Source organism: Acromyrmex echinatior, chromosome 9, assembly GCF_024713525.1.
Source record: "Acromyrmex echinatior isolate Ae372 chromosome 9, ASM2471352v2, whole genome shotgun sequence".
NCBI classification, from domain to species: domain Eukaryota; kingdom Metazoa; phylum Arthropoda; class Insecta; order Hymenoptera; family Formicidae; genus Acromyrmex; species Acromyrmex echinatior.
The window spans coordinates 4905743-4932326 of record NC_141860.1 but is presented as its reverse complement, the minus strand read 5'-3'; the positions used below and the strand labels follow the sequence as shown (position 1 = coordinate 4932326).

The 26584-nt window shown below is 32.6% G+C and overlaps 1 protein-coding gene and 1 long non-coding RNA gene across 6 annotated transcripts in view; one reads left to right on the top strand and one right to left on the bottom strand.

The window, feature by feature from the left end:
• The window catches only part of vn (membrane-bound neuregulin protein vein), a 400698-nt gene that overhangs the window by 306458 nt on the left and 67656 nt on the right, over nt 1-26584 (bottom strand). The gene's annotated exons all lie outside the window — the stretch shown is intronic.
• LOC147908525 (uncharacterized) overlaps nt 1-26584 on the top strand; it is a 404067-nt gene that overhangs the window by 324675 nt on the left and 52808 nt on the right. For 3 of the 4 annotated variants that reach the window (XR_015546122.1, XR_015546121.1, XR_015546123.1), the window contains exon 5: nt 24902-25052. This is a non-coding gene — a long non-coding RNA (uncharacterized LOC147908525). The remainder of the gene's footprint in view (nt 1-24901; nt 25053-26584) is intronic. The other variant, XR_015546124.1, reaches the window with a different exon arrangement.

The window sequence follows — 26584 nt, the reverse complement described above, 5'->3', positions numbered from 1 at the left end:
TAAATAATAAAAAAGTTCTACACAAACTTTATCTCATTTTCACTTTTACATTTTTATCGAGAATCTTGTGAAACGATAGTGAAAAGATAAGAAATGATGCATTGACAGAAGAGTTAATGTGCATTATAACAGCATCTTAATGGGGAATATTCTATGCCTATAACAAGTCCAATATTTCTAGCAAAGAGATTTTTCTAAGTGTTGATTTGTTTAGAGATACCGGAGCTTTATATTCACTGATATGATATAGGTCTATCAGACCCTTGTTTATTACTTTTGGATTAATAGTCTAGAGTACCAAGTCTTTTTAGCATTATACTCTGACGTATCAATCTATCGCTCTGTAGCGAGGATATTACGTCTCCTACGATAAATCGTTCCGTAACTACGGATAGCGACGTTAATATTTGATGGGATCGTTAAATTTTATTACTCGCTTTGGATTATTAAAAATGCTGTTATTACCAAAGATAACAACATTAATATCGATGAACTTTGTGATGAAAAATCAATAAATATAATACATTTTTAATACAGATAATACATTTTCAATACATATAATACATTTTTAGGAGAATGCCAAATTGTCAAATTGATATATTTATTTAATTTAATGAAACTATAGTTTCACTGAATGCAATATTGCGAAGAGAGGAAACAATTCAGCATCAGCCTATGGAGATTAATGTTAAAACGTTAATAATAATGTAGTTTCAAATACATGTATGCTCTAAATATGCTTTATATCAACTAATGATGATCAATATTACATTGTCCATTATTGATTTTTGTCTACTACCAACACAATCTTCTTTAATTATGCATAATATTAATAGGTAAACATAGCGATATTAACAGCTAACCGTTTCGGGTTAGCTTTCCAAGCGTTAATATTAAAATTGGCGCGCTATCCTGTTAAACGTATAGTCGAGAAACCGTTAGATTAATGAAAACGGCTTACAAAATCGAATTATTCAAATCATCCCCCCAAAAAAAAAACAATCGTATTTTTAGCTCTTTTAATTAAACGACTGTTCAATTTATTGACGGCGATTTAATCAAATTTTCAACATATTTGACGTTAACACGTACAGCAGTATGATTGACATTCTTTGATATCTATAAATCGTTGTCATGATGATTCCATACAGAAGAGTTGCCGAAATTGATCTGTCGTGTTGTAAGTTGTTACAGACGATTCGAAACGATGCAATCACTCGATAAAGCTTGACTCAACCGTGAAAGGTGTCTCATCAGGTACACAGTGCCACATGACAATGTAACAAAGACATCTATTGGCGCAGTCAAAATTCAGCACAAAATGCAGCACGTTTAATTTTGTTTTACAAGTAAACAAGTTATATAAATTTACTCGTCATTGCAGTTTTATTAGGAGTTAAAATATTTCAAAGTTTTTTCGTCAATATTGTTATTAATATTATTAAAGATATTATTAAAGATACTATTAAAGATATTATTAAAGATACTATTATTAAAGATATTATTAAAGGGATAATCCACTATAAATGCTTTCAATTTGATTGACCAATCAGAAAACAGAATTTTACAAATTGATCAGTCAAAGAATGCTTCAAAGTATTTGTAGCATCAAATGGACCATAGTCAAGTAGTGGAACATAGCACACTTTAACTGTTTTATAATTTCAATGTTGGCCCATCCATCCATTCTGTCTATTTATCCACTTATTTATTTGTCTACAAGATTTTTCAAAAACGGTTCAACATTTTCAAATTTTATAATAGATATTTTTCTGCAATAGACACTCAAAGAACTTAGTTCCATCGAGGCAAATTATGTGTGTGTGTGTGTGTGTGTGTGTGTGTGTGTGTGTGTGTGTGTGTGTGTGTGTGTGAGTCACAATTGACCGTAAAAGGTTCAAAAATCAAAGTCAATTTTAATGAAGTTCTTTCAACAACAATTACAGCACTACTTTATTATACTCGTTGCAAGGGATTTATCGTGTCGTTTATACATCAGACATTATTTTCATATTATTAGCTCATTTGCATCATTTCTATGTTACAATACGTTATTTACATTTTACATAAATATCAAGCGCTCACATGACACGATAACAGCGCGTTCCCATCTAATATCTGGACTATTTTAATCGTATCTTCTCTCGAGGAGATAGAAATGGAGAAAGATGTACAGTTGCATCAGATGTACAGATACATAGAAATTCGTGCGTGCGACGAATGACAAACCGAGCTGGTAGCAGCCGGTTTTCTCGCCGTCGCACGCGACGAAAACGTTATGCGAAAGTAAAGGAGGCCTTGTATCAAGGTGCAGTGGATTGAGTATTCCATATTTTCCGCGCTCGGCCGACCGGAAGATCGGCGGCGGCTCGCCCGCCCGACCGGAAGATCCGACAAAAGCAGCTTATTGGCCGAACGTTACCTTGACTTGCTTCCTCTCATATGTTTTGGCGCCAAGCGCATAAGTCGCTAAACCTGCACAAAGGATTATTATGATTTACTGACGAATTTTTGCCGGTCTAGTTTCGCCTATGATGCATCTCACGTGAATTTTTTCGTCACGTTGGCCGACCTCCGTCTAGCGTTTGATGGCCCGCTGATATTTCATTGCGTCAACATGGCCGGCGAAAAGTAATCATTCCTGCATTATTCCGAGCACGCGCCCTTTATCGAGCGAACCTAGGAAATTGTTTATCGATGGTGCGGACGTCAAGCGGATAACGACTTAAAGATTACCAGTATCCATTTATTCGATGCAGCCCGGAGGAAACGGATTTGTTATTTAAAGTGTGCTCTTGATTGAATGACATTGCTTTTTTTTTACATTAGAATGAAATTTTATTCTGCACGTTTAGCTGTTAACTGGTACCCGGTTAATGTTGTATACGTACGTTTTCACATAATGAAATACTAGTCCTTAATTCGATTTTTTTCAAAGTTAATCGAAATCCGGTGTAGCATTAAATGTGTTAATTAACTTGGTAATTTAAATTACTTTGTAAGGGCACTAGTAAATAACCAGTCGAGGAATGTTATTAGCTGTTAGGTAATTAAATATTTTTACAAAGTTGATGTATATTCACGCAAATTGAATATATGTATATGCGGTAATAAATATATGTACGCGCTATAGAATTTATATTTTAGACATTAATATTATAAATGTTTAAAAATTAAATATTATTTAAATATAAAAGTTTAAAAATAAAGTCTAAAAACTAAAAGATTGTTTAAAAATGAAGCTTAAATAGATATTTGTTGAAACTTTTTATCATTAAAACATTTCGAATTAACATTTTAAATTTCGAGAATTAAATCTCGAGATTTTAAATTATTTTTATTGAAGAATAACTTTATTCTAAAGAGCAATCTGCAATAGTGAGAAATGACAATTGAAATTATCTCGATTGTGCTCTTTTTTCTCTTAACTTAAATTTGGATCTAATTTTCTCTAAAAGTAACACTCAACTAAAAAAGCAAAATGTGACACGTGACTGACAGGAAGCATTTAGCCAGTTAATTGTGCCACGATACTCTAATTAACTTTAATCGTCGAACTTTTTATTTCGTCAATGCTGGAAAGAGCTTTTATTATTACTGTATCAAAAAAGAATGAGAGGCGTGTCACTGACTCGTTCTCGAAATTTGTTCTTTGTGACTTTTGGCGAATTAATTATTGGTTTTATATCCGATTATATAGCGGGACAAATCGAGCATGAAATACCGGCGATATCGAAACAGCACTCCCGTGTATAATCGGGATCCGATTATCTTCCAATATTAATCACAATGGTCGGAACCTTTCCACACGGAGAGCCATTTTGCAGTAGAGCGCATTTGGAGGAAGAAGATATACGATGACATTATAATGGATTAAGATAAAACATGTAATAATGTAATAATGGCATTAGTACAGTTATGGCTATGGAAAGCACAAAATGTGTTGGAAAATCTTTGTCTAAAGTAATATTTGTTTGCAAAAGAAACAATTTATAATCACATCTTTCGATATACACGAAGATTCCATTAATCCATACGTGTTGTCGTATTGGAAGAAAAAAGAAAAAAGAACCTTGACATTCCTGCGTTTCAGTCACTGCTGCTATGGTTCGTTATCAGATATTCTCAGTCGCAAAAATTGTTCAGCGAATAGATCAAATCGGCGATTCGCGATACACAACATTTTTCGCGGTCGGTGCTAATGGACATGATAAAGCGTTCTCCAAAACGTGAAGTGCAGGGACCTTTAGAGTCTCGAACAAGATCATCGATGTATTCTTTGCTAGAAGATCATCGAGAGTAAGTATCGCGAAGTTCTCATGGCCACAAAAGCTTGTAAATGTGTGGAGAAATTACAGTATCTGCCGAAACAACAAAGTGCTCCGTTGCCGAACAGCAACTACATTTAAGAGAACGTTTTTTTTTCTAGGAGGTTAATTAAAGGTCGAATAACGACAACGAACAAGGATGGTTGACAAAGACACGGCAGAAGAAAGAAATTGAGGGGAAATATGACGTAAGATGGATCAATATCTGTATCAATAAGTCCGTTTTCTTAGTCTCTCTTTCTCTCTCTCTCTCTCTCTCTCTCTCTCTCTCTCTCTCTCTCTCTCTCTCTCACTCATTCACTTTTTCTTTTATTTTCTGCTACCGATAATTAATACTATGTATTATATTTTCACACTCATCTTACAGTTACATTATATTGTGTTGTTTCACTCTATTTCTTTATTCCATTTTAATATTATTTTAATATTTCAAATGAAAATTAAATATTTTTAGCATTCGTATAATATTTGAAATTCTAATTAAATAAAATAACGCAATAAGCAATTAATGATAAATTTGATAGATATTATATTTTTGATGATCCTGTAATGGTTTATTAAATGAATATTCACTACTTATTAAATAAATATCCATCACTTTTCTATCTCTTTTAATAAGAATATTGATTCCAATATATTATGCGTAAATTAATACTTTACCATTACATAATATCATAGTATCATAGACATCAATTTGTAAGAGTTAATAATAATTTATTTGAATTGTACCTTCATTAATACTGATTCACTATCAATTATAAATAGGATATTTGCAAACTACAGATTCAATCCTAATGAAATATAAATTTTGTATCATGAGTAGTTACATAGATTGGAAAAAAAGTAAAAAGGAACCAAATATGAATCGCTCTTATCCCGTAGGAGTAACTGATGTTGCGCAAACGATCTATCACGATACGTCGATACACGCAACAGTAATTTATTCGTCCGGGTTTGTGAATAACGCCGCAAAATTGCCGCGTCAGCTTAATCTCCTGCATGATTATTAGAAGTTTTAGTAATAGTTTCGTTATCTAAAGCTCGAAATTCAGTTATCCAATAGAATCTGCGATTATTCATCGTCTCAGCTGAAAAACTTTCTTATTAACAGAAATGAAAGAATACTGCATACAAGCTTAACTCTTCTGTCAATATAATTTTTCACTTTTTCACTACCTATGTTTTACAAGATTCCCGCTGAAAATGGAAAAGTGAAAGCGAAATAAAGTTTGTACAATTCTGTTTTTTGTTGTTCGAACGATGTAGTTTTTGAGGCATCATAATTCACAGAAAAATATAAAAAGTTTTATTGTTTAAAACTCGATACAGATATTGTTTAAAATTCGATATAGCTATTCAGATATTTCAAGACATTTCATGCATTAACAGAATAAGAATGCGAATCAATGTTTCCTAATAATGGAATATTTCATTTTACATTTGTTGATACTATGCCATATAGAGTCGCCAAGAGCTCATCAGCAGTTACAATGAAATCAACGCTTAGTCAACGCTACGACTATTAACGACGGCAAAGATTCTGTCAGCCAATACTGGGCCAGTGCCATCTACTAATACTAGGCCCAAGTCATTCAATACTTAGTTAGTACTGGGCCAGTAGTTTGCCAATACTGCGCCAGTACCTGAACTGTGATAGTCAATATTAGCCCAGTACTGGACCGATTGTACTCTATATGGATATAGGTTAATACATATTACATTCTTAAGTGTGCCATTATGAATTCTAAGTATGCCAGTGTATATTAATATAATTTTCCCGCGTAAAATATATCGATATATAGAATCCACGCAGATTATATCGTAACCTTATCCGAGATATATGACCGCAGACGGACAAATAAGCCTCATGTCCCACGGGATAGACGCATGCCGCGATCGCGATTTGTCGATGCCGGATTTCATTAGCAAGTTTGATTTAATTGCCGAGGGCGGCCGGCCGTCGTGCTAGTCCGTGCGCGAACCTTTAATTACACCTTCCATTTATAAATCATTAATTTTCCGGATCCGCGAATCCCGGCGACGACGCAGCGTGTGTCCTGGTCTCATAACTACCGGCTGTACTCGTATAAATTACCTCTAGTTTCCTAATAAACCATGCTCTATCTGAACGCGCTTAATAACTCGAGAATCTCTTCTCATCGTGTGAAACAAGGCAGAAGTCTACTTAATTACACAGAAAGGGAAACTCTAGAGATACAAATATATTTTATTAGAGAATTAGGTACATGTTATTCGTACGGTGCTTATACAAGTAGAATATTCATATGAATCTACTTTGAATAGAGTTTTCGGAATACGATATTTCAAAGATCAAGAAAATTATATTGATAAATACTGAGATAGTCATATTGCCGTATAAAAGGTCTATATATATCTTATTTAAATATTGCATGTATTTTCACAAGCAATCGCAAAAGAAGAAAAAATGCAAGTGATTCATATTTACATTACATACATCACTTACTTTATATGCATCATTGTATAATTTTCACGGCACGAGGTTAACGTAAAACCGACGCATAGCAAGGCATGTAACTGGCTTTTAATCCTTATCAATCTTTTTACTCAGCAGCCAATGTACTTTAATACTAGCGTTAAATATTAACGCTCGATTTTTATTCCCTCGCTAGTCCCGTGTTGAAATTATGGCGACTCACGTCATGTTTGAGCGCAAGACTGCTTGCTCAAACCTTTCTTATATACCCAACACCCTTTCCACCCTCTCCATTATCGGTTCTCATCGAACGTTCAGCGAAGTCGGTGGAGCCTATTCGACTTCTCTTTCAAGCAGCGCGATTGGCTCTGCGCTTGTCGATAGATTAAAACTGCAATCGCGCGTTACATCAAGAGGGAAAAAAAGAGCGAAGGAGAATCAAGATTGGACGAAGGTGGAGAGAGCGCGGCGTCTTTGGATCGTCTTCTTTGATCGACGTTGATCCGATCGGATCGGTCCTGGAATCTACGGGGATGATACGGGGATGATAGCCGACAAGAGCGACGGGTACTGATTTGCCCCGCGCGTTTCCAATTTCTTCCCGCCGATTTAAAGGAAGACGCTGCTCGAGTATCTAACGAGCGATCCTTCCGAGCGGTTGACTCGGCGGCTCTCGCGAGATTAAAATTGCCCGCTTGATTCCTTCCGCCCAGATCGATGGAGATGTAAGAGACTTTATATAATGGATGACTAGTTAAAAAAAAAACTCAATTATTTTTTACAACTTTAATCTTGCAACCTTCTCGCTAATCCTTATAAAATATTACTGTTTTCTCTATAATCTTTTAATCTTATCTATTTAATCTTTTGTTATAATTTTATATCTATTTTAGCAAACTTTCCTTTCTAGAATATTTATCATTTTTGTAAAAGATAATTTTACACAGTACGTATATAGGAAAGTTGATATTATCTTCGAAATAAGACCGAAAGCTTTTGACAGCAAAAAGAGTTGGAGGAATTAATTAAAGAAATATACATATTAAAAACATGTAGATTTTATTTTGATAATTTAATCGTGCATGTACAAAGAAAAATGCAAATTTTTTGAATAAATAATTCCATCCTAAGATGGTTGAAAGATAGGTGCTCTGTGATAACGCTCGTGAGCGAAATCTTACATAGACGCCGCGTGACGTTCGTTGGTTGCGTGAACCGTTTGGGGATCGATAGCTCAAATAATAAGCCGTTCGGCGAAACAATTAGAGCATCGATTACGTTGGCGCGCCCATTTGGCTCGTCTTCAATTCTCTTCGAGTTAATCCCTGATAACAGAAGGTGCTCATCAAATCGGTATCGACAAAGACATTTAAGGGATAACGAGCCAGAGAGTTGAAAGGCACCGTATCGAAGAGGCTCTCACGATAAATCAAAATTATTCGTAATACCAAAATTGTTCGTAATAAGCGATTCTCGTAAATCGTCAGATCTCAGTTCGCAATTGCACATTCAGCGGGCTTTCTTACCCTAAATATGCATTCGAAAAATTCGAAGAGAAAATAAGCAAAACCTAATTAAATGAAATAATTAGATAAAATTAGACAATAAATTGATATTGTCACATAAATTCATTTAAATAAGATTTAAATGAAGCTATATGTGACAATATTAATTTGATGAATGAAATAAATTAATAATTAATTCTAAGGCTCTATTCTCGAAATAGAATAAACCGGGACTTCAGGATAATGTACATTTCCGGAGAATAAAATAATTCGCACTTTCTCAAGAGAATAGCAGATCTACACTGAAAAATTGTATGGTATTTATAATTATAATTATATAAATTAATAGATAAAGAGCTATATATTTATTGTCACCATATTTATTGTCAACAAACATATTTATTATCACCACACAATTAGATAGATCGAAATTTAATTAGAGCATTTAAAGAACTGACGTTTAAGAAGGATAGACACAGCATGTAATGTAAAATTGTTTATATTTTAACATTTTGAAAAGGTCCTGATGTAAGGATGAAATGTTTGTTTTAATTTTTAATTTAATGTGACAAGACATTAAATATTTGCAATTTAAAACTAGCGTTGGCTCATAACTTTTTTTACCTATTTATTTGTTTATTCAATTAAGCCTAATTTTTAACCATTTTTATAATTATATATTACTATACTCTATATAATTATGGCTACTATAGTATTAGTAATAAATTATCATTTTAGTTGTCAACTATATTAATAGGCAGAATTATATATATACATAGTTATTATATTACTAATACCATAGTAATAATTTTTTAATTAGTAGTAATTTGTAATTATAATTACAAATACTAAAAATTTTTCTCTCGGTCTACGTATTTCGCGCTTCCTTGAGATTTAATATTAAATCTAATTTTTATTGGATCGATACGACGAGCAAAAGTTAATCGGAATCGAACGAGATCTGTTTGCAAGGCCTACAATTGGATTGGCACTTAATAATAAATTAAAATTACTCTCGTTATTTCTTCGTACTCTTTCTTTCTCAGGAAAGTAAATGGTTGGATTACACGTCGTAAATCGACATTTCTAAATCATTTTTGATTGATTTCGCGAGCCCGAAGAGCCCAGAACGATGGACGCTAATGTTTTATTTGTTATTTTTACAAATTTTAGAAAGGGGGAAGCCGATGGCTGCATTATCCACCCTTGCCTAATTTCTTCGTCCCCCAATGGCTTAAACGATACTTGGCAGAAGCTTTTGAGATTTCGTTTCTTTCGTTCTCTTATTTCTTTTCCATTTCTCTACTGCTTCTCTACACTGAATTAACATTCAATTTTTAAAGCACACGCTCTTCTTCATTTGGATTCTATATCTCTTAAACTAAAAAAATTTAATTGAAAAAATTGTAACTATCATTACAAATTTCTTATTTCTGACGGATCATTCATATCTTGATTCATACGAATGACATCCATAGCTTAAAGGTCAAATTTTAAAAGCCAATAGCAAACATTGTAAAATTAGTAGAAGAAGTATAGACTAATATAATCCTAATTTTTTTATCGATTTTCTCATCTATTTGCATCTATTTATGATTATAAATCTCTACTGACATCATTCTTTGAATCTGTGTGAATTTTTCAGTAGGATTGTGAATTTTTCACAAAACTAACCGCTTATCAACATCAGAAAGTTACAAAGTCATAATTGCGTGCGAAATTGTTGAATCTATCGATCCATCGAATATTCGTTTGCTATTGCAGAGACGGCACGCAATTTCGTCGTGAACTACGCCTGTAAATTGAAATATAACAATGCCTGTTGTCGGATCAATTAAAATATAAATTGGACAAAGTTCGTGAATCACTCACTCCATGTGTCATAAAAAAAAAACGAGACTGTCGCCTCGGAAATCTGTTTTACGAAGTCCGGATAATTATTAGAGCGATGGAAAAACCAACTTTTTCACGTCGCAAAAATTTTTCCGATTTTTCAAATAGTTACAAATTCATTCAATACGCCGATAAAAATGGCTCTTTCTCTGAACAAAATATGTTGGATATACTGAATACAATTGTTCACCAGAAATTTATTATTTAAAAAGAAAACAAAAGAAAAAAATCTATTGCTATATACATCGAATAAAGCGTATATTATTAATTTGTACTGCACTTTTTACATAAAGTAAATATTTATAATAATATTTAAAACACTAAAGAGAGAAAGAGAAAGAGAGAGACAGGAGATTTAATATAAAAATAAAATTTTTATTTTGTAACAAGACAAATCATCTATAACAATATGTCTTAATCCATGGTTTACGCGCTCATCTATATCTTAATATTCTTCAAAATGATAGTGCAAAATCCACGAAGAACGAAATGCAAGATGCGTGTTTCCGGGTAATTAACGTTACACAAATCGAATGAAATGAGTTTCAAGGACGGCCGCGAGTACAATCGCGGCACGCGATGCAAAACGGTGTCCAAAACCCGAAGGAACGAATGGCCGAATGTCATGAGGGATGGTAGAGGTTGGTGAAAGTCCTTCGACCCGCTCGACTACGCCATCGCTTTTATGAATGCTATTAAATTCGAGGCTGCCGCCTCCGCCGCGAACTTTTCCAACTTTTGGGATAATGGAACCGCGTGCCAGTGCGCGGCCGCGCGTGCTCGCGGTAATTTCGCGCTTATTCGGCTTTATTACCGTCGCGGCAATTATTGAAAAGTTTTCGCGCGCATCAAGACCGGACGGCGAGACCGCCCTCCAACTGTCTCTCCACTTTGTGCGCGGTTCAATTCATCGTGGAGCTTCCAACTTAAACGTTTCTTTATTAGGCACGAATTGTCACCCTTCTGGAAAACTTCATTTTTATGATATTGAAAGCACTCCATAATTATGCATTTATATATTTCCAACAAAATTTGCGCGTTCTGAAAACTTTATATTTATGCGTGCACGGAAAGAGCAATTTTGCTGAAAAATTTAACTATAGCTAAATTTATCTATAAATATAAATCCGAAAATATTTTGCTGCATCATCAAAATGCAATAATTAGGTGAGATGACAAAATTAATTGTTAGAATATCAAAAAATTTTGCAGCATTGCATCATCATACTCAAGATTCCTACAAAATTATTTTAATGGTTCAACAAATTATTTCCAAATTTGTATCTAACTAAATTTTTAGATTCTTCAACAAAATTGCATTTCGTATGGACCAGAAACATAATAAGAACAGATGCACATTCTTATGACGTTGTCACTATCAGTTTAAAAATTGTGAGATTATCTCTCTCTCTCTGTCTCTCTCTCTCTCTCTCTCTCTCTCTCTTCTATCATATTAATTTACTTATTTCTTTTGCTTTTGTTTTTCTTTTGCTTATCCAGTCCATCCTTGTTCTCGTTTATTTTATTTCAATTTATTTTATTTTACTTTATTTACTTCCGAATTATATTTTTACTAAATTTCTGCGCTACTTGAGTTGTTAGTTTTTCTTTTTATTATTTTGCGATTTTGCTCTTGTTTTTATTTCCTCATTCTGTATGTTCTTGGAGGATTTTGTCTTAGAACAACAATAAATGCTTTATCTTTCTCTTTCTCTAAAGTATTGCGTTCAAGAGAGATGATGATATATGTTTCAATATTACGTTCTCTTTTTAAAACGAGCACAGACATTAAGATCAAGGGATGCGTAATCTATTTTTTTGTGTCTAAAGCGTGGACAGTGAACATACAAGTTGTTAATCATATATAAATTTGTAGTTTAAATTATTTTTATCATGTCCATATTTCAATATATTCGACAAAAGAAAATGGAAGAGAAAAAACAAAGGGGAGAGTATTCATTTCTTTATCAGAATAATTTCAGAAACACGTAGCGTTAAACGTGGTTGGGAAACGGACGTTCTATCGCGGGACATATCGTGTACCCGTAATTTCAATTTAAGCAACGTGTGTTTCGTGACGTGAATTCTCTCACGAGTTCTCCATCGGGTTCCAAGCGTGCCAAGTGGATGATCGTTGCGAAATCGCGAGTGCAACGCTCGAAATTACCCCCGAAGGAGGTGAACACAGCTGGTCCGGTCCGGGGCGAATCTAAAACGGCGTCGCGGCGCCGTGCGCACACAGCGAGTAGGTAATCAAATTAAACTCGTAGAACGGGGAGAGCATAAAGAAAGCCGTAAATGTACGATGCATAAATTAGCATCGTGCACCGCGGTGAGGCCGAACACCGCTACGACTCCTAAATGCAACATTACATACCCGGGCTCGCGCTGCAAATTGCTGGTTTACCCTTTCCATAAATTAAGGGTGAAATGATAACGACGGCCCGAGCTGTCGATCGCGATAATCGTGCGGAAAAAGTCCGAGTACCGATAAACCCCGGATTGCGTTCTCTCTCTCTCTCTCTCTCTCTCTCTCTCTCTCTCTCTCTCCCCCCCCCCCTTTTCTACTGCTTTGCTGCGAAAACGCACGATTCGATTTTCGCAACGTGCATCGCGGCCGGATTATGGAAACATTCTGGCGCGCACGACCCGATCGAGGAAGATTTATCGCGATTGTAACACGCGGCTGTCAAAAGCTATTTTCATCCCGCTCACTTGTTCTCTCTCTCTCTCTCTCTCTCTCTCTCTCTCTCTCTCTCGCGCGCGCGCGCTACGCTCACATGCCATAAGTCATGCATGTTCACCCTCTTTTTTCAACCCAGTACTTGTTCAGGCAATTTAACATTCCCGCATTCCACAAGTTCCCGCGTATAAACTATGAATAAACATTAGATTTATGGACATTTTATATTATTAGTCGAATACGATAGCATTCGAATGGTTATTGAAACAGTAGATCAATGTCACATATCCCAAATGTTTCAGTCGATGTCGAATATACAAAATAAATAGAAAACGCATTTTTGAATGTTTATAAATAAAATTTGCTTAAGTGTTTTGTGTATAATTTTAATATATAATAGAATAAAATGGAAAATTAACGAAGAAATTTAAATTTCCATTAATTGCAACTACGAATTATTCACTCAATGCATTGCGGTCCACTTGGCGTTACAAATGCTTCGAAATACAATATTTAAATGACCAACGGAAGAATTTTACTAATTGAATGAAATAATTTTATTAATTGACTAATCAAAAAATGCTTTAAAGCATTTGTAGCATTAAGTGGATTGTAGCCAATATAATACAAATTCCATTATCCTTTCACCCTTAATTTATAGAAAGGGCGTAAACCAGCAATTCTGCAAAATACTATATCCTACGTTTCCTAGCCGATATTTTATTAACGGAGATATCCCTTGTTATAGGAAAACGTTTTATTAAACGACGAATTGATTCAATTTGCATATTTCGAACAATCGTAAGATACGACATCGCAGTTGTCGTGTTTTTGCAAGCGATCTCGTTTCTAAATAATAAAGAAACCAATATAAATGTTCCACCAAGCACGATAAAGAAAATAAATTTTGTGGCGAATAGCTTAATCACTGAATTCCCATTTCCCAATATCGGTACAAACGAATAATTTGTGGCCGAAGCAGGTGTCTCAAGCGCGCAAAATGTCGATTCGTTTTACATGGCTGTCGAACTTGCTTAGTCTCGATTATAAAATGCAGCTTATTTTAATGTAAAATGGGTCAATTTTAATTTACATTTACATTATTCATTCGCGAGCAGAGCAAGTACTTACGTTTTTATTCTCTGGCAAGCTACTTTTGCCGCAATAAATCTATATAAGTCGTCAGACGGATGCTAGATGAAGAGTTTTCGAACTCACTATAATCCTTAGTTTGTATATCTTCGTAATCAATTTCAGTTTAAAAAAAATGCATAAAAACGAGAAAAAAGTTATCCGGATAGTTGCTATAATCAAATATTTTGAAATGTTTAATTATTTTTATATCGCGTAAAGTCAGGATTAGCAAAATTCTGTATTTTTTAAATAAAGTTCAGGCCAGTGGTAAAAAAATAAAAATGGTATTTTCTGGAAAAACTGGTTTTCCGATTAAAAGCAATAAAATAAATAGAATATTTTGTTATCGATATTCTGTTTCTAGCATCACTATTCTAGTTTAGTATCAATTGAAAGAGTGTTTTTCAATTTAAAGTTTTATCCAAAATAAAATTCGTAATAGATTAGGAATTAACATAACAAACAAATTAGTTTTTGTCATAAGATATTGAGTGATAAATGCGAATCAGATATTGATAAAAATATTTAATTCTGTTACACTGAAAAAAATGTGCTGAATTTTAATAAATCATTTATTGAAAAGTGCCAAACTAAATATTTACTAAATATAAAGATATATTTGGTACAAAAAAAACATTAATTTGATTTAACTAACATTTCTTTTTATTGAGCAAATATTTATTTATTGTAAGTAAATATTTAATTGGTACCATTCAAATAAACATTTATTAAAATTTAATATATTTTTCAGTGTACTATTATGTTTTTAATATTAAACTAAAAATTAATGTAAAATTTATAGTAACATTTATATTAATACAAAGTTTTGTATTAAAAATATATTTTACATATTAATTTGAATTAAAAAAAAAGACTTTATTATAAGATGTTTAATTATTATAATGGTTCGTTTCATAAACTGTCTATTTTCTATAAATTGTCGTGGTTAGTATGCTTTATTAATAAAAATAAAAATATCTTTTTGCATAAAATATATAAATATATTTTAGTATTACACATTAACATTTATTTTTATAATTTTTGCCAGTTTATTCTATTATAAAGTTATTATAAAGGATAAAGTTTGAGACGATAAACATCATAATTTATCATGTTTTTTTCCACTTATTAGATTATTTCGACCAATCTTGCATAAAGTTGTTAATAAATAATTCATTTAATTCAATTACATCATTGGAAAATGGAAATATTCAATTTATTCCAACATTTTAACCTAATTATATAAATAAAATATATACAAGTTACAAATTTATTTGTTGAAATAGCTATCATTCTTATTGAATTACATTTCACACTATTAATAATAGTTTTTCGCTATTTATTTTATCTATTTTCTTATTTACATATTAAGAGACATGTTGTATTTAACAAAATACCGCAGTTAGACTAACTAATTTGCAAAATGTACACATTTCAAAGAGAACTTGCGGACTCGATTATCAAGAGACACGATAGTGTCTCGGCGCTAAGACAAGTGCATAAGAATAAACCTTTTGCAAAATATATAAAGGCTTCTACATGCAGTTTGATATTGCATGAGTTCGATGTTGTTTATGACAGCTTCTTACGATCGATCGATCTTGACTCCTTCGTCGTATCGTTATTATTATTAAATGACATTTTCGCAAAGGAGATACTTGGGATCGATCGGCCGCCATGCAGGAGAGGTCGAAGAGAATTCTCCGGCGAATCCACGATGGCTCGGAAATTGGCCAATCTTTGGCCGTGCAGGCGGGCAAAATCTCTCTGTGGCAGTACTGAGATTGCCAGAGCGCAGTTTTTCTCCACGCTTAACGGTCCACGTACCACGATTGGCTGCTGCGACGAGCTTTTCGGCCGAACACACGATCGACATGAACTCTTTCTCTCTTTTTCTTCGCTTCTCTTTCTCTATCTCTTTCTCTCTCTCTCTCTTATCCTCTATCAGTCCTCGACTACACAATTCCAAATGCGAATAGCAAATAGATTATCGTTGTTTGCCAATCGATCGGATACTTTGGCGATTTTGTGTCCATCAGGGAATGAGTTCTCTAAAATTGACCAGAATTATCCGTAAACATATCTCGACAGTCACGAGACTGAATTGCATGTTACGTGAATAAAGTCATACACACATATTTTTAGATTACATCTACAATAGCATGACAATAGCAAAATACGCAATAAATCCAGATTTTTTTTTATCATAATAAATCAATTTTGAGATTTTAACAAGAAAATAAAAACAAAAAACTGAGGAATAGACTGTAAAATTAATTCCCCTATAATGATACAATAATAATTAAATAATAATTAAATAAATCATGTTAAGTAAATCTACTTAGCGAATCAATTTTTCAGCTTGAAATTTTGATATTAATAAATTAACGATACCATAATATAATATAATATATAATAATATAATATCTATAAATATATTTATATAAATGTATAATGTTGAGTGTTTATTGTTTCCTGAATCAATGTAATAAATGAGTAACAATTTGTTCTTTTTTTTACATAAATATTTCCAAGGTGTGATGATTATCTACATCAAGATCAGACAATAGATTACTTAGAATTGGCGCTTAGCTACTTTTACATCGTCCATTTGGCACGGCAACGAGCTATTGGCTCGTTGAAGAACGAGCTTCCTCTTCGTAGAAACTGAAGATCGTTGCACGTTTCGCGATGATACATCGCGATGCTGGACGCGCACGCGGTATACATATATACGTAATATCATACGTATATACGCACTCCGTAATCTGACCCAAATCTCGAACGAGTACGCGAAGAATCTGCTTGTACTGTCACAGATGTCGATCTCATCTCCCAAATGAAGCGCAACGGAGGGCGCCAGTCGAGATTGCCGCCGCGATTCACTCGCGATAATGATTTTGCCGTAAACGTGCGCGTGTAAAAGTGCCGACACATAAATTGAGTACAATACAGATTAATTTATGAACTATTTAGAATAATATATTGTCGATAATAACATACGATATAACAGCGAACAAATAGTAGAGGAAAGGTCCCTATTATGATATAGTGAGTTCATTTTGGGTAAATGCTAGAAGTGTATGAACAGAATTTAAAAAAATAATAGATCATTTGGAAGGAAATTTAATAAGCTATAAGATAATGTTATATAAAATTTAATTCAAATTTCATTTTTTTTTAAATTAAAGAAATGTAAAAAGTGAGCAAATCGCAAAATCAAAAAATTGTGCTCCTAATATAAGATGCTCCGAGAAATCGATAGTAAAACGCAAAGTATATCAGTATTGCAATTAAAAAACTTCATTCAATGTTTCTAAAAATACAAACGAACACAGTCAGCGTGCGCAAGAAATGAGCATACGATAGATTATATCCAGAACTTGTCTTCAGATAGTTCGAATTAAGCATCACAGATATATGCACTCGATGTTCATTCCGGTTGTCTTTTTTATTATTATATAATAACATTTATACTTTAGCAACGATTTTCACTATGACATAGGAGCATGAGTTATTTCATATTAGAAATACCTGGACATTTCATATTATACGATTTTCACGCTTTACGATTTTATGATCATCATATTTAACTTCTGCAATTAAGCAATTCAACATATCCCATATTTTTCTATTAGTACGACCTTACTCTAACACTATGAAGAATTTATTGCCAAATATTCATTTTATTAAATAATAAACAAGATTTAAAGGCTCATTTCAGTGAAACTTGAAGACATCCAAATTTTAAAATCTTTTTTTACAATGACTACAGGCATGATTTAATAATGAACTTTCTACTAAATAGTTTTCAATCTAAGAGCAATAAATTTATGGTGGAACCAATAGATGCATGATGAACGTGCTGCAAAAAGTTTTGATGTTCTAACAATCTGTCCTACATAATTATTTTGATAATTCAATAAAATTACTTTCAGATTTGTATCGAGTTAAATTGTTAGATGTTTCAGCAAACCGTTTTTTTTTTTCTAAATATATATACACTGTTGGAAATATAATCACGAGCTTCCTTTACATATAAATGAAGCTCGTGGTTGTGAACGAAATTAAAAGTAATGAATGATTTAACTGAAAATTAAGTTACAGTAAATGTGTAATGAACGTATACATTAAATTTCATAAATTTTCATAAAAAATACAAATTAAATTTTATTGTACATGTCCACAAATATATATGTACTTTTTAGTTACAAATACATTAAATTTATAATATAATGTCATAAAATTAATGTCACGAAATTAAGTTCAAATTGTATAACTTAAAAGTTAATGAAATTTAAGAACATTTCTCACAGTGTATACTTTTATATCTATTTGCGTTTCTTATACGAGTCTCTCTTCAAACATTTCTAAACTCGTTCTTTTTAAAAATTCTCGCTTGTAATTGCTTATAATTGCCATTAAAATCGTGTTACATGTGGACCTGCTCGCGGCACGTAATTAAATATATTTTAGTTAAACATAACCCTAATATTAGTGGAATAAATCAACGAACTCCTGATAAGCACCCCTAGTGATGGTACGGGGACAAAAACTTCAGTCAGTCATAAATCAATCCCGGTGCGATTTACTTTGCTGGCGATACGCCAACCGAACGCGAACGGAATCCTAGAGCCAAACGATTTCTTCATCCTTCTTTCATATACCTGCCGACAGAATCTTTTATCCGGCACTTCGTCATAAGGCTCACCGCCGGGAAATCCGGATAAGGCGCATCATCGTCGGAATAATCGATTAGTATCGCGACAGCCGGCGCCGCGTGTAAGTCGACGATGCGAAATACGACATTCCCCTAACGACCTAAATTTAGTATCTCGAGAACGACGCTGTCAATGTCGTTCTGAAATTTGCGGATGATACGATGCTTCATATAATTCTGGTGAGCTCAATTTTCGATGCTTTTCGTTTTCACTGATTTAATTTAAGTCTTCGAGATATTATATTATATTATATACAATAAAATTGTTCGAAATTTGCAGAAAATATCATAAATTAAAAGATATTTTCTCAACAAAAGTTTTATAATTTTTAACGCACTATCACAAATAAAATAATAATTCTTGTACCAAATGGTTTTCGATATAGCATCAGATAGAAATACTTTTCATAATTAATTTGGAGTCTTAAGGTGAATACCAGTAAATGCAAGAAACATGTCAACTTCGTTTCGATTTACTAAGTTTTTATTGAGAGCAAGAGAACACAGTTATTACAGTTACGAACATTTCTTACGAAGTCAATAAAATAAAAGTGGTTCATATTACTTTCCTGATCCTCGAACGTTAGTCATGCTGATTACACTAATTTTCATGATGCGCTTCGTATTACATTGGATATCGCTATCACAAGCAAATATTCATTTCTCGGGCCATTACAGCGCCTTTGCATTAACACTGCTGCTAATTACGCCCCGCGCGCATAGCGTTATTAAAATTGCTGCAATTATCACAGGCGTTCGTAAAAATGGTGCGTTCGCTGCCGGATAAAGCGTCATCCAAGACAGTATTTCAGAATTAACGCGAGACAGTCGCCGCGAGCAACAAAAGCGCGGCCGCGCGACGGAAGAGATATCGCGTTTAACAGCCTCTCTCCACCACCAACCCACCCTCGGAGTTCCCGAGAGGCTCAATAAAAAAATATCACTCGAAGCTACTCGCCCCTCGCTGATATCGATCGGCCTCAGAATTAACTGCATATATATCGGAAGAGAAAGAAAGAGAGGAAGAGTGGATAGAGAAAGAAAAAAAAAGGAAAGAGATAGAGAAATAGCAGAGGGTTGTAGGTTGTAGAGCCTAGGCATCCATTAGTTGCTATATTTATATAAAGCTTGCGAATTTCTTGTACAAAAGTACAATACAAAAAAATAATAATTAAAAGTTTTATAATAAAACAAGAAATTACGAATGATAGATAAAATACTCTTAAAATCTCGAAACATAGATATAAATAAATATGAAAAAATGGACGCATTCAGCGGACTCAACAGTTCAATGAGGTTGCTATTATTAGTGTATTTTTCTAGACCTAAAATTCTGATTGAATGAGCTAAAAGAATACACCAATAACGCTCATTCAACTGTTGTAAAATTCTTTAATATGATTAGTTCTTGTTTTTAGTTCTTTGTAAATTTATAAATGAATAAATTATATTAAAGAATTTTGCAACAACAATAATAAAGTTTTCTGTGCTGAATGTCAGCCAATGACACGCAATAGCGCTGACAGTGTCCCTAAACGATTCGAACTTAATTTATGTACACAAATCTATATGGCGTCACTAATAACATTTATATATAAGTCCTTTTAAAAATTAAAAATGATCTTTAAAAGGGACATACTTTTTTTCATTAAAGGTAAAAAGTACATGAAAATGTATCTGAAAATTTATCTATATTAAAAGCAATTCAGATACAGTTCATACATTGCTTTATATTGTATCTAGATACAGATACAGATACTTCAATTCGAATGAATCTAAAATATAGGCTCAGATACATAAAATGTATAATATTTCAATATATGTGCATATCTAGATAGTATCCAACACTGCGAATTATAAAATTAAATTACAAAAATACTTAATCGATCGTAACCAACAAACATCTAATAAAATTACAAATTAAATATAATCAAATTGTATTGCAATTCTTATTTAAATTCTTATTGATTTTCTACACAAATATTATATTTGGCCTAACAGCGACATCATAGCTAATAAACGATGGGAAAAAGGTTAGTTCTGCTTTAAGGGCAGCAAAGAATCGCTCACGGCACCGGGCCAGTTAGAGCACGAAGGGATGGTTGCCTTTTACTCGCATCTCGAAAGCGCAACCAGGTTGACAAGATAGAACGGAGAAGGGAAACATATCATTGCACAAAAGGATCGCATAAAAAAAATTACATAACTGCTAGTAATATAGGAGAGAAAAATTCTTTAATTTCAGATCAAATTAGATATTATTATTATTATTATTATTATAAAATATAAAAATATTGAGAAGTTTTAAACGTTGGATAAATATTTCTTTCTTCTCTCAAAAAGATAGAAGAATAAAATTTTCTTCTCTCCAAAAAAGATAGAAAAAATAAAAAATATTGATATCGGCGAATAATTAAAGTACATACAAATCTTAAAGTGTACAAATAAAAATCTAACAAGTGCTATATTATAATGAATACATTTAATTAGTGTCAAATATAATATATCAATACATATTCAAATCTCAACTTTAGTAATTTGTTCAGTATCATTGCATAAAAAAATATTAAATTATCATTGAGAGAGAGAGAGAGAGAGAGAGAGAGAGAGAGAGAGAGAGAGAGAATCTCTAGTATAGAGTTCTAGACATAGAGAGAGAGAGAAAGACAGATATCTCTCTTTCTCTCTCTCTCTCTCTCTCTCTTTCAATGATTATAATTCAATATTTTTTTGTAGTTACGTCGAAAACAATTGTGAAGAAGAAAATGTAATAGCATTTCATTTTTTGTAGTTTTATTGAAGTGTTTTCGAAAAGTATTTTAAACTAGAGACTCTCTTAGCCTTCCGTAAAATACTTCAATAAAAACATAAAAAATGAAGTCTTCTTTACGATATGATAGTTACAACTGTTTTCGACATAAATATCATAATAAATGTCTAGAGAAATTTGTTTAGAGAAACTTCAGACATAGGGAAAAATTGTAACGTGCCATTAAACGGATCGCCATAATCTAACTCGCGGCAACTACTCGTTTATTCAAAACACTCGAGCGTAAAGTTTTATAATACGCCCACAAACATTCCATATAAATTCGCCATGAGCACATCACGTATAAAAAAAGTCCACCTTAGCGCATCTATCATAAAAACTTACGGAAACACCTGAGCTCACCGAAACAAACCGGAGCAAACAGAATAATACAGTTTATAGGCAATACGTGGAAAATACTGCGTCGAAGGACTCACTTTGGCGAGATATTCACGTTAATGCCGGTAAATTGTCGACTCTTCGCGAGACAGAAATCGACGTTCGGTCGGAGAATTAATCTCGTTTTCCTGGAAAAACGTGAGTGAGAGCCACGATAATAGGAATGACGGTCGACCCACTTTACTTCAATAGCCGTGCACCACGCTCGTACTTAATATCAGCGATAAATAAGCATTACACCGTACTTCTTTACGGGAAGGCGCAATCCGCGCGATGCACGTCGGCTGGTCTTCGTCAGCTTTAAGGTGTGTTACCTTCGAAACGGCTGTCGCATGCCATCACCACGGAAAATTATCCCCTCCGCATTATTTTTCCTTCTTTCGTACTTAATAAGATCGACATAAAGCTCTGCGAAATTTATACGATGTATTTATCATGAAAGATCACGGAGAGTTTGATGAAATATTGATAACAAAAGAGATAAGAGCAATTTTTGCGATCGTTAATTTATTTTCTTATAAAAAAATTATCGCGTTATAAAATCATCTTTTCGTTAAAAATAATGAGCTTTATATCGATCTTGTTAAGTAAGAAAGAAGGAAAAATAATACGAGGAGATAAATCTCCGTGGTGATGCCATGCAACAACCGTTTCGAAGGAAACACATCTTAAATAATGCAAACTTCTATCATGTTTTATGTTTTCTATAAACAGTATTTTGTGCTCATCGTACTAAAATTGTCTCATTGTTTAGAATAGAAATGAAATATTAAACCACTCAACCGTCAATACACATTTATTAAAAAGGATATTGTAAATTGAAATAAGAAAGCATCGAAATATTAAATGTGTCAAATCGTCATTGTTTTATTAAACATTTCAACTAATAACTGTTTGCAAATGAATTCTTCATATAATATCGAAATGTCAAAGATAGTACATACTGTTGATAAATATTTCCTAATCATCGAATTTCTATATCTTGGTATTGAAAATATTAAGTATGTAAATATTTAAAGAATAGATAAATATTTAATGAGCTATTCGAAAAACGGTAGTTGTTCTTTGCGAAAATGTAAGCATTTAATTCATGTACTTACTTCTAATTGCGAACGACTGTTATTTTGTGACATTTAAATAGTAATGTTTCTTCAAAAGATTTCGTGTTGGGTTGACTTGACTGAAGTCAGCACGGATTTCCTTTCACAATTCCGAATAATGTATATCACTTATCTCGCCCGTAATAACTCGACTTTACTTCATTGCGCGACATATTATCCGTTACGCTATAAACCGCAATAAATAACCATCTCTCACTACGTAAATCTCTCAACTATTACCCGATTACAGCTTCTACAACATAACTTTTCGATGTTAAGTGTGTTTAGTATCAACAGAAACAACACAACTCGTAACTCATAAATATGAAACATCTATAAAAGAATAAAAATGGATTAACAGATTTAAAATGTGAATATGTAGATTAAAAAGCTCAATATACACACATACACATAAAAATAATTTAATAAATATTTTTATTTTTTGTATGTTGAGATTTGATAATATATTATAAATTACTGACATATTATAAATAAATGATGTACTAATATAAATTATTTATAAATTACTGATTCTCTATAAAACATATAACGTTTATGAAGATTTGACTTTACATATTTTTTAAGAGTTCAAATTTAAATAAAGACAAAGAATATAAATTTCAAAAATATATGTCGTATTTTTTCTCTCTCTTTCTCATTTTCTATATAACATATTATTATGATATATAAATTCTTGTTTATCTACAGTAGCAATACATCGTGTAGATGAAGAGTGAAGGCTGTAGAATAAATTTCATTCGTATAAAAAGACCTTGTACGCGTAATAAATTGCGTATAAATAGTTGCGTCGTTAGCAAAAATAATTTTAGCCAGAGATTAATAATGTTGATAATAAAAAATTATTTAAAATATAATGAAAAATGTGCGACGCAATATATAAGCATATCGAGTAATGCAGTCTTTAACACAGCTCTAATCACGTTGATCGCCGCATGACGTGCCGGTTCGTCATAAGTTTATTCTTTCTGTCGTGCTGCGAAGCGTTTAAACTGCTTTAGAGAAGTTACCCTTCTCGAAGAAGTACATTGCACGTTCATGTTTTCCGTTTTCCTATGTTTTGTGAAACGTGAGAAAAAGCAAAGACTACTATTCTATTGGTAAACGAGTTAAGTGTGATCGTTTAGCACAAATTATCTTTTGAAGTATCTATTTTTCAAAATATATGTTTACTATGTCGTTTAGTTACTTATTACATCTCAAATACAATGTTTTAAAATTTATATAAAATTTTTAACTGCATTTTTACAGTGGCGTGCAGAAGAAGTCTCCGACTAGATGGATTTTTCAAAAGCAAAGGAATTTTGACTGGCATTGTGTGTATGAATACTTAAAAAAAAAAATAATGTAAAAAAAATGAATTTTATTTATACAATATGATACAATTCTAATCAAAATTCCTTTGTTCTTCGCTTTTAAAAGAAAACGTGAAAAATCCATTTGGCGAGAATTTTGCCCGCCACTTATCATCTGTCATCTCTTACGTCATCTCTCACACTCACATTTATCATCTCTTTATTATAAATTATTTCAATTATTATTATTGCAAGGTAAAATGTTAATTTTTTTAAAAGAACAGCATAAAAGATTTACAATCGTCATTCAAACTACATAAGGCATCTAAATGATATTGAGTTTAAGCCGTTGGAAAAAGACGAGTTTCCCTTTGTCGAAGGGCATCGTACTTTCACAACTTTAGATAGAGATCTACTTTAGATCGTCGACAACGAAATTCCCGACTGATAACTATCTAACGTTTCTGGTGAACTCTTTAGGAGTCATTCGTACCTTTATTTCGCGCGCGATTAAAGACACTCCGCTAACTTTTAACAATCATCCAGACTGCTTCTTCCCCAGGTTTTAAGAACTCATACAAACGTCGGACGAGCGCTTCCGGAAGTACGCCTCTCATCGAAGAGTCTGACTTTTCCCGGGATCTTCCATGGAATGGCAGAAAAGTGCGCAAGACAAATCAAGAGCGAGATGTAAACTACTTCGTAATTCGTAGGTACTTTTCTCTTTTTCCTACTTTGTGACAAAAGCAAATATACGTACCTTTCGCAACAAAATATGGAGCATCTAAAAGGAGTATAATGAAAGTTAACAAAGTACATCAGATCAAAAGTTAGTATAACTCCATAAGAATTTCTTGGAAACAAGAGAAAGGTCTGAGTCCAAACATTATGAAAATAATATATTCATCTATTTGAAGCGCATTTATTTATTTAAAGAAAGATACTCGTATGTTTTATAATTTCGATCGCAATAAAAAATTGAATTGTTGAATTAATAGAAGAGTCTCTCAACTTCTGAAAGATAAAATAAAATACAAAATATAATAATCAAAATATAATATAAGTATCTCTCATTTCAAACTATTCTATAACTTATCTAAAGCTTATTAAAATAGAAAAGCTTTCGCGAAAGCGCTTACTTCTGTTAAAATAATAAAGCCTATTTAATGAAAAGTAAGAATAATTTCATTATTTATTCAAATTATTAAGTTTTAAAGCCGCTTTTTGTAAAAAGCATTTCATCTTCTTACATATATAATCCAAAAACGTTTCATGTCTCGACAATTTAGTTGAAAAATAATTAAATCTGAGTTATCGTAAGTCATTGTAACTTAAAATATTACAATCTTAAAATGTTTAATTATCACGCAGACATAGATTTCCATTTTATATTCAATAAATTGAATTGCAAGATCGTACCTTTCAATTGTTTATATAATTATATACAGACCATATATATAGTTTCGCGGTAAAACTATTTTAGTTTTGTTACTTAAAGAAAGAATTAAGAGGATTGAGAGGATAAAACATGATGATGCTATCGCATGCTACGAGACTCTAGCAATCCAAATCGGCGACGATCTCGCCGAATGTTCTGCGAGATAGATATGTGATGTGGACAATCCTAACGATTTGAGTGTTTACACGAATGAGCATTAACGATAGAATTGAGTGGGCGAACGCACCCACACAGCAGTATTACCCACAATCGATTGCAGACAATATTTGCCTGCTCCCAGTGGACAATTAATTGTTATGAAAACCCCCAATGTTTTGTCATCTCTTTACCTAGCTTCTATTTTAACATTCTTCATTTTAACTTTTGTAAGGTAACCAGACTCTATATAGCCCTAAGCTTTGTAATTTCTTTTAACTTTTGTTAAATCTAAAATTGAAAACTGATGATCAGATTCAAAAGAAGAAATATTTTGAAAAGAAATATAAGATATTTTTAAATATTTGCGTGGATCATGCAGTAAAAGTTTAAAGAAAAAGTATTAGGTTATATTGGATATCCTACATATGTATATCCTGTATGACTTGTTTTATTGACAATAAACGAACAAACTGATGTAATCGCGTCACATGGATAACATGGCTTATTGCTTATCTGTTGAATTCGCCGGGTAATTAATTACTTATAAATAGCGAATACATATTGAGTGCTAAACCATAGATGCGGTTACTTTTTATGAATCAGCATGATTTTATGTTTGCGATTTGTTACTAATCTTTATTAAAATTA